This window comes from Entelurus aequoreus, linkage group LG23, assembly GCF_033978785.1.
Source record: "Entelurus aequoreus isolate RoL-2023_Sb linkage group LG23, RoL_Eaeq_v1.1, whole genome shotgun sequence".
NCBI lineage: Eukaryota > Metazoa > Chordata > Actinopteri > Syngnathiformes > Syngnathidae > Entelurus > Entelurus aequoreus.
Genome location: NC_084753.1, coordinates 2,281,618 through 2,292,286, shown reverse-complemented (window position 1 = coordinate 2,292,286; position 10,669 = coordinate 2,281,618).

Here is a 10,669-nt window from a genome sequence, read left to right as displayed (position 1 = left end):
GACACCGTTTGGAAACAATTAAGGTATGTAAATAATATGCTAAATAATTATGTGTAAATAACTCATTTCACAACGTATATACCTGTGGCTAATAGTCCGGTGCGGCTTATAAATGGATAAACATTGTTTTTTCGAATATTTAGTGGGTGCGACTAAAATACAGGTTCGCTCAAAAGTCTGAAAAATACTGTACTTGAAAATCCCTGTTTTATTGTACTGTTTTTATACAACATTTATGATTCAAAACATAAGTTTTTCTTTTAAAAATTATTTTACGTGGCAAAAATGTGATGTTTTGGGAGGACAAGCAGCGATTAAATGCACGATTTGAGGTGTGATAGAACCATTGGAACTCTTAAGTTGAGGTATTATGTACACTATATTGCCAAAAGTATTTGGCTACCTGCCTTGACTCACATATGAACTTGAAGTGCCATCCCATTCCTAACCCATTGGGTTCAATATGATGTGGGTCCACCTTTTGCAGCTATTACAGCTTCAACTCTTCTGGGAAGGCTGTCCACAAGGTTGCGGAGTGTGTTTATAGCAATTTTCCACCATTCTTCCAAAAGTGCATTGATGAGGTTACACACTGATGTTGGTCGAGAAGGCCTGGCTCTTAATCTCCGTTCTAATTCATCCCAAAGGTGTTCTATCGGGTTCAGGTCAGGACTCTGTGCAGGCCAGTCAAGTTCATCCACACCAGACTCTGTCATCCATGTCTTTAGGGACCTTGCTTTGTGCGCTGGTGCACAGTCATGTTGGAAGGGGAAGGGGCCCGCTCCAAACTGTTCCCACAAGGTTGGGAGCATGGAATTGTCCAAAATGTTTTGGTATCCTGGAGCTTTCAAAGTTCCTTTCACTGGAACTAAGGGGCCAAGCCTAACTCCTGAAAAACAACCCCACACCATAATTCCTCCTCCACCAAATTTCACACTCGGCACAATGCGGTCCGAAATGTACCGTTCTCCTGGCAACCTCCAAACCCAGACTGGTCCATCAGATTGCCAGATGGAAAAGAGTGATTCACCACTACATCTTACGCTTTGCATTGGACTTGGTGATGTATGCCTTAAATTCAGCCGCACGGCCATGGAAACCCATTCCATGAAGCTCTCTGCGTACTGTACGTGGGCTATTTGGACGGTCACATGAAGTTTGGAGCTCTGTAGCAACCGACTGTGCAGAAAGTCTTCGCACTATGCGCTTCAGCATCCGCTGACCCCTCTCTGTCAGTTTACGTGGCCTACCACTTGGTGGCTGAGTTGCTGTTGTTCCCAAACTCTTCCATTTTCTTATAATAAAGCCGACAGTTGACTTTGGAATATTTAGGAGGGAGGACATTTCAGCCAATAATCTAACCACAAATGCCGTGTATGCAAATATATGTTTTGAGTAAGAAAAAATAAGTAAACTGGAATAAATCCTGCTCCTGTCAATTCTCCTATGTTGAAGTGGCGCTCTTTAAAGGCCTACTGAAACCCACTACTACCGACCACGCAGTCTGATAGTTTATATATCAATGATGAAATCTTAACATTATAACACATGCCAATACGGCCGGGTTAACTTATAAAGTGACATTTTAAATTTGCCGCTAAACTTCCGGTTCGAAACGCCTCTGAGGATGACGTATGCGCGTGACGTAAACCGGCGAACACGGATATGCCTTCCACATTGAAGACAATACGAAAAAGCTCTGTTTTCATTTCATAATTCCACAGTATTCTGGACATCTGTGTTCGTGAATCTGTTGCAATCATGTTCATTGCATTATGGAGAAGGAAGCCGAGCAAGCAAAGAAGAAAGTTGTCGGTGCGAAATGGACGTATTTTTCGAACGTAGTCAGCCACAACAGTACACAGCCGGCGCTTCTTTGTTTACATTCCCGAAAGATGCAGTCAAGATGGAAGAACTCGGATAACAGAGACTCTAACCAGGAGGACTTTTGACTTGGATACACAGACGCCTGTAGAGAACTGGGACAACACAGACTCTTACCAGGATTACTTTGATTTGGATGACAAAGACGCAGACGTGCTACTGTGAGTATGCAGCTTTGGCTTTTTTTTGCGTATGTACGTAACTTTTTTAAAATATATAAGCTTTATGAACCTTGGGTTAGGTGAACGGTCTTTTGGGCTGAGTGATTGTGTGTGTTGATCATGTGTTTGAATTGTATTGGCGTGTTCTATGGAGCTATGAGCTAGCAGAGGAGCTAGGAGCTAGCATAACACATACCGTACCGTACGTGCGCGTCACGTACGTAACTTTTTAAAAATATATAAGCTTTATGAACCTTGGGTTAGGTGAACGGTCTTTTGGGCTGAGTGATTGTGTGTGTTGATCAGGTGTTTGAATTGTATTGGCGTGTTCTATGGAGCTAGGAGCTAGCAGAGGAGCTAGGAGCTAGCATAACAAACACGCAGGTGTTATTATGCAGGATTAATTTGTGGCATATTAAATATAAGCCTGGTTGTGTTGTGGCTAATAGAGTATATATATGTCTTGTGTTTATTTACTGTTGTAGTCATTCCCAGCTGAATATCAGGTACCGTGAGTATGCAGCCTTGGCTGCTAAACATTCGATAACTTGACCGTATGTGCGCGTCACGTACGTAACTTTTTAAAAATATATAAGCTTTATGAACCTTGGGTTAGGTAAACGGTCTTTTGGGCTGAGTGATTGTGTGTGTTGATCAGGTGTTTGAATTGTATTGGCGTGTTCTATGGAGCTAGGAGCTAGCAGAGGAGCTAGGAGCTAGCATAACAAACACGCAGGTGTTTTTATGCAGGATTAATTTGTGGCATATTAAATATAAGCCTGGTTGTGTTGTGGCTAATAGAGTATATATATGTCTTGTGTTTATTTACTGTTGTAGTCATTCCCAGCTGAATATCAGGTCACCCCCGGCTCTCACAGCATCTTCCCTATCTGAATAGCTTCAACTCCCCCCTAGTCCTTCACTTGCACTTTACTCATCCACAAATCTTTCATCCTCGCTCAAATTAATGGGGAAATTGTCGCTTTCTCGGTCCGAATCTCTCTCACTTCATGCGGCCATCATTGTAAACAATAGGGAACTTTGCGTATATGTTCAACTGACTACGTCACGCTACTTCCGGTAGGGGCAAGCCTTTTTTTTTTATCAGATACCAAAAGTTGCAATCTTTATCGTCGTCGTTCTATACTAAATCCTTTCAGCAAAAATATGGCAATATCGCGAAATGATCAAGTATGACACATAGAATAGATCTGCTATCCCTGTTTAAATAAAAAAAATTCATTTCAGTAGGCCTTTAAATATTGCAAATGACTAGGTTTTAAAAAACGGGTTTGAAAAAGTGCCATTCCTTTGATAATACCAGGCCTCATGTGACCAACACTTATTAGGCGGGTGTGGGACTAACTGCAGCAGGCCGCCTTTCAACTCTCATCTGCCCCCCCCCCCTCCCCGCCAGCAGCTCCATTCATCACCACTCCTTCCCGTCATTTCTCCAGGCGCCGTGCGAGGTTCAAAAAGTTGCAGCTGGCCAAAGCGTCCGCCATCATAATTACATAAACAGAATGGGATAGAAGCGGATCGATCAACGTTGATCAATGATGCCTTGATGTACGGCAACATCTCGCAGCTGAGACCTTGGCCCCCGTGAGTGATGGTTCGGCATCCGGAAACGGTGCTGTGGCGAAAACAATCACCCTGCACCGGAATAAATAAGATTGAGTTGTGACACAGGCGCCTTCTTGGAAAAAGCCAAACAAAATACGTGGAGTTGAGAATAGGAATGGATTAAAACGGTAGGAACCAGACCGGATACAAATGAGCTATCAGTGCCTTATTTTTGGTCATAAATTGCTGACTGTTTGAAAAAAAATCTGTAGATTTTATGGTTAAAAAATGGCAATTCAGTCACCAAAATGTAAGTGTAATTTTTTTAATTTTTGAATAAATTTACTATACATACGTAATGTAAAACCAGTACTAGGGTTATTTTTACTGTAAACATTTTTAATTTTTTAATTTTAATTTTTAAATTTTTACATTTTTTAAATTTTTACATTTTTAAATTTTTAAATTTTTACATTTTTAAATTTGTAATTTTTTTGTCCTGTCCAGCTTCTCAGGCAAATCATATTATTGATGTAGACGCCCGTATCGGCTGTACACATTTACTTTACACATGATAAGTGTGGGATACTTCTCTTGGGGCCTTATTGACTTTATTAAATGGATTTATATTACTATTTGGTGCAGCCGGGCCGGAGCAGGAGGGGATAGAAAGAGAAAAAAAGGAAGACAGAGGGGGACAAGAGGGGGATTAGACAGAGAGACGACAACAACAGCAAACACAACAATAGCCATAACAACAATAGAACAACATCAGCAAATAGGATATGTACAAATATGATGGTAAAAGTGATAGCAAAGAAGCAGTTAGCGAAATAAATAATATTACAGAAATGACAATGAGCATTATTACACTACAAATGGAGCAATACAAATACCAATAGAAATAGCACTATTGATAATGAATAATAACAATAATTAGCTCTATTATCAACAATACCGTTTTTCAAATGCAACAATACATATATGTAATGATTACTAGAGATACAAAAGAAAGCAGATAAATGGAGGGGAAGAAAGAGAAGCCAACTATATTAACCTTGTAGATTGTTATAGTAACGATAGGTTAAGCTTTGTCAGTGTGCCATGTGTTACCCAGTTTCGCCTAGGGCAACAACGTTAATATATGTTTGATTAAAACGTGATTACATGCATGAGTGTATGTATGTATATGTACTTGTATATGTACAGTATGTGTGTATGTATGTTTGTACAGTGAATGTATATGTACAGTATGTGTATATGTATGTTTGTACAGTGAAAGTATATGTACATATATGTGTACATGTATGTTTGTACAGTGAATGTATATGTATAGTATGTGTATATGTATGTTTGTACAGTGAAAGTATATGTAGAGTATGTGTATATGTATGTTTGCACAGTGAATGTATATGTACATGTATGTGTATATGTATGTTTGTACAGTGAAGGTATATGTACGGTGAATGTGCATGTGGATGTACAAACTTTGACTGTGTAGGTACGTACTGTATTTGTGTATGTATGTGGGAGTGTACTGTAAATATTCTGACACGTGAGCTGCCAGTTGTATTACTGTAAGATCTACGGTCATTGTTTTTGCAGTGCATTATTGTAAATGTAAAAAATGAACTGTGTGTACATTTACAGTATGTTTACAATGCTGTTATTTTTACAGTAAAATGATTGTGACTGATCTTCAGATTACATGCAAAGAAATTCTGCTGCCCTGATTGGTTGCCGGTACCTGGGAATCGATACCGGTACTCAACGGTTCCAAGTTTCTGTCCTTTTGTGTGTGTTAAGTAATAATTGTTTTTGATAATAAAATCTCATTTTGTGTTGCAACATTTTTAAAACATGAGCTGATAATAATAACTGCTGTCCAGTTGTTGTATCTTGTTTTAATATTTAGGGACCGAATGTCCCTTGGGGACAGAGGACCCTATTGTATTTGTAAGGTTTTATTATTATTATACCGCCGCCTCTTTGAGCTGTAATTTGACCCCCTTTAACATGCTTCAAAACTCACCATATTTGACACACACATCAGGACTGGCAACAATTGCGAACTAATCAAAAAACCTAGCCCCAAAACTCAAAATTGCGATCTAGCGCCCCCTACGAAGAAAACACAGACACAATCCCTGTAACTTCCAGTAGGAATGTCATAGAGACATGAAACAAAAACCTCTATATAGGTCTCACTTAGACCTAGATTTCATTCACTAACATCCTTCAGCAAAAATCAACAGGAAGTTTGCAATTCCCCCTTCAAAACAAAAGTTTTGTAAAAACAGTCACCTTTGCCTCTTGGAGCTATAATTTGACCCCCTTAACATGGTTCAAAACTCACCAAATTGGACACACACATCAGGACTGGCAAAAATTGAGATCTAATAAAAAACCCAACCCCAAAACTCAAAATTGCGCTCTAGCACCCCTTAGGAAGAAAACACAGACAAAACTGCCTGTAACTTCCAGTAGGAATGTCGTAGAGACATGAAACAAAAACCTCTATGTAGGTCTCACTTAGACCTAGATTTCATTCACTGACAATCCCCATCAAAAATCAACAGGACGTTTGCAATTCCCCCTTCAAAACAAAAGTTTTGTAAAAACCGGTCACCTTTTTTCAAACATTATCTCCTCTGAGCGCGTTTGTTGTGTCGGCTTCAAACTAGCACAGGAGAGAGATTGAACCCTTTTGATTAAAAGTTGGTGAAAGAGTTTTAATTACTGCTCCGGTTTGGATTTTATGTGCCGTCAAAGTCGGTCCCGTCCAACGCTGCTTGCAGTTTTAATTTTTTATTTATTATCTTATTTGCAAGAGTGACATTAAGTTGCAATCAGAGTTGCAAGTCCAAGACGTTAGATGACAGAAGTGTATAGTTTATGGATTCCTTATTCATCACTCCAAGCAACGTTTGTTAGTTTTACAATATAACTAAAACAATTCCTACTTACTAAACCGTCCCATGTGTGATGTCTGTAGGAGTGTTTTCATGCATATTTGTACGTGCAGTCGTAATGTGATCAAGCTGGCGTTGTTAGCATTAGCTAATACGCTGACGCGTTTACGATTGTCCGTGTAAGTATTATTAACTTGCAACAGCATTCTTTTTGTATAGTTTCAGTTTCGCAAATTCCTCAGTAAATTCACCAAAACGTCACCGTGGAGTTATTGAGTCGGTTTAGCTGATGACGATGACTTCTGTTTTGTTTGATCAGCCGTTTTACGGCCTTGTTACAGACACCGTTTGGAAAAAAATAAGGTATGTAAATAAACATATACGAAAATATATTTGTATAAAAAACTCATTTCACAATGTATATATCTGCGGCTTATAGTCAGGTACGGCTTATATATGGAATTTGTTGTTCTTCTTCTCCTGTAGTCCGGAAAATCTGGTAATCTTGTTGTATTTTTCGAAGTGCAATGACAATAAAGCTGTTCTATTCTGGTTTATAACTCCGGAACATTAATAAATCAGTATACAAATTGGGGCATTTTTTGTGGACCATGTTAGATACTTTTGACAAACCCACTGCAACAATTTGGCCCTAAGGCCTAAGGCGTAACACTTCAAAGAACATCAACCATCGAATAAAAGGCAATGTGCTGTCCAAAGCCCTTTTGTTCTGCACCTGGCTAATCATCTGCGACATTTACATGAGCTTTTTTTAATTCCGCCATTGATTAGAAAAATAAACTCTTCCTCGGAGCCTTTTTCAGCGGCGAGTAACCACAGAGTCGTCCCTGCGCAACACGGAACATGCAGCTGTTGACGATTAAATTAAAGGCTGAGTTAAATGCATATTACTTATTCATGGAAATATGTGCCTCGCAGAAGATGCTTTTCAGCCAAGTTTGGTCCACTTGTATAAATGATTCATCAGGACAAAGAGACCACAAGCATGGGCCCTCCACAGAGACATTAGCATTCATGAAGAGAAAACTGGCGTATGTTGTCTACTGACGTATATATGAGGGGGATAGCGTCCAATAATGAATAATTTCCAATTTCTGGATCAATCCCAGCGTGTTTGTCGTGGCCCATAGCAACAACGTGAAGATCTGTCGCCAACACTGATCAAACGACAAAAACACGACAACAAACGTCTCCTCCACAGCTGGCTGCCATCGACAGCATCAGCCCGTAAAAATGGAGCCAGAAATTTCGATTAAACTGGTGCAACCGATCCAACAGGGAGGGATTCTTCCACTCGTTTATTCTCATGCTGAAGTGATATTCAGTTAGTGTGTCAAAAAAAAAAAAAAAAAAAAAAATCGATATTTGATTTTTTTTTTAATCGATTAAGAATCGTTATACATAAGAATCATGATGAATCTGAAAATCTTTTTTTTTTTTTTTTTTTTTCTTTTTCTAAGTCCCTAGTTAAAAACAAAACAAAAAAAAAAGGTTTGGGGTCCTTTGGAACATATAGAGCAGGGGTCACCAACACGGTGCCCGCGGGCACCCGGTAGCCCGTAAGGACCAGATGAGTAGCCCGCTGGCCTGTTCTAATAATAGCTCAAATAGCAGCACTTACCAGTGAGCTGCCTATATTTTTTAAATGTTATTTATTTACTAGCAAGCTGGTCTCGCTTTGCTCGACATTTTTAATTCTAAGAGAGACAAAACTCAAATAGAATTTGAAAATCCAAGAAAATATTTGAAAGACTTGGTCTTCACTAACTGACAAAGAAACAGATAACATATTTGGTGTCCAGTTCAAAGTGTGACATGATTTATTTAAACATTTGAGAGTTGACTTTTGTATTTTACATGAGTTATTATTTGTACAAACATGGTGCAAAGTAATTCATGATTTGTTTAAAAATGTTAGTGGCTAGCTAGTTAAAATGGGATATTGTGATTTCACAAGACTGTCTTAGAAGTGATCATTTGAAAATGTTCAATTTGAAAAATGTGCACTTAGAGAAAATATAAAAATAAAGTGTTGTATATTGATATTTATCTGTTTCTATATATATTTATTGTGATAAATCATTAAGATGATCAGTGTTTCCACAAAGATAAATATCATTAATTATTAATAATAACATAGAGTTAAAGGTAAATTGAGCAAATTGGCTATTTCTGGCAATTTATTTAAGTGTGTATCAAACTGGTAGCCCTTCGCATTAATCAGTACCCAAGAAGTAGCCCTTGGTTTCAAAAAGGTTGGTGACCCCTGGTGTAGAGGAAACTAGTCTGTGTTTGGGACAATTTGGGCCTATTTTGGGTCTTTTGGGACCTATAAGAGAAAATGGCCCTTTTTTGGGATACTTTGAGACATTTGGGGTCCTTGGGAACCTATAGGGGATTTTTATTTATTTATTTTTTCCCCAGACACTTTAGGGCCATTTGGGGTCCTTTGGGACCTATGGAGGAAATGGTCCTATTCGTGGGATACTGTACGTTGGGACCATTTGGGGTCCTTTGGAACCTACAGGGGAAAATTGTCCTTTTTTGGGATACTTTGAGACCATTTAGGGTCCCTGGGATCCTATAGGGGAAATGTTTATTTATTTTTCCCCCCGGACACTTTAGGACCTTTTGGAGTCCTTTGGAACCAATAGGGGAAATTGTCCTTTTTTGGGGATACTTTGGGATAATTTGGGATCCTCTTGGACCTACAGGGGGAGATGGTCTTTTTTGGGTAACTTTGGGACCGTTTGGGGTCCTTTGGGACCTATAGAGAAAATGGTCCTATTCTTGGGATACGTTGGGACCATTTGGGGTCCTGTGGAACCTATAGGATAAAATGGTCCTTTTTTGGGACACTTTGAGACCATTTGGGGTCCTTGGGAACCTATAAGAGAATTTAAATTTTAGTTAGATTTTTCCCCCAGACACTTTAGGACCGTTTGGGGTACTTTGGGACCTATAGGGGAAAATGGTCCTTGTTTGGGATACTTTGAGACCATTTGCGGTCCTTAGGAACCTATAGGGGCAATGTTTTGTTTTCCCCCCCCGGACGCTTTAGGACCATTTGGGATCGTTTGGGAACCTATAGGGGCGGCGTGGCGAAGTTGGTAGAGTGGCCGTGCCAGCAATCGGAGGGTTGCTGGTTACTGGGGTTAAATCCCCACCTTCTACCATCCTAGTCACGTCCGTTGTGTCCTTGGGCAAGACACTTCACCCTTGCTCCTGATGGCTGCTGGTTAGCGCCTTGCATGGCAGCTCCCGCCATCAGTGTGTGAATGTGTGTGTGAATGGGTGAGTGTGTAAATACTGTCAAAGCGCTTTGAGTACCTTTAAGGTAGAAAAGCGCTATACAAGTATAACCCATTTATCATTATCATTTATTATAGGGAGACGGTCCTTTTTTTGCGGACACTTTGGGACCAGTTGGGGTCGTTTGGCACCTATAGGGTGAGATGGTCCTTTTTGGAATCATTTGGGGTCCTTTGAGACCTATAGAGAAAATGGTCCTATTCTTGGGATACGCTGGGACCATTTGGGGTCCTGTGGAACCTATAGGGGAAAATGGTCCTTTTTTGGGATACTTTGAGACGATTTGGGGTCCTTGGGAACCTATAGGAGAATTAAAATTTGATTTGGATTTTTTTCCCCGGACACTTTAGGACCATTTGGGGTACTTTGGGACCTATAGGTGAAAATGGTCCTTGTTTGAGATACTTTGAGACCATTTGCGGTCCTTGGGAACCTATAGGGGAAATGTTTTGTTTCCCCCGGACGCTTTAGGACCATTTGGGATCGTTTGGGAACCTATAGGGAGACAGTCCTTTTTTTTTGCGGACACTTTGGGACCAGTTGGGGTCGTTTGGGACCTATAGGGTGAGATGGTCCTTTTTGGGATCATTTGGGGTCCTTTGGGACCTATAGAAAAAAGGTCCTATTCTTGGGATACGCTGGGACCATTTGGGGTCCTGTGGAACCTATAGGGGAAAATGGTCCTTTTTTGGGATACTTTGAGACCATTTGGGGTCCTTGGGAACCTATAGGAGAATTTAAATTTTATTTGTATTTTTTCCCCCGGACACTTTAGGACCATTTGAGGTACTTTGGGACCTATAGGTGAAAATG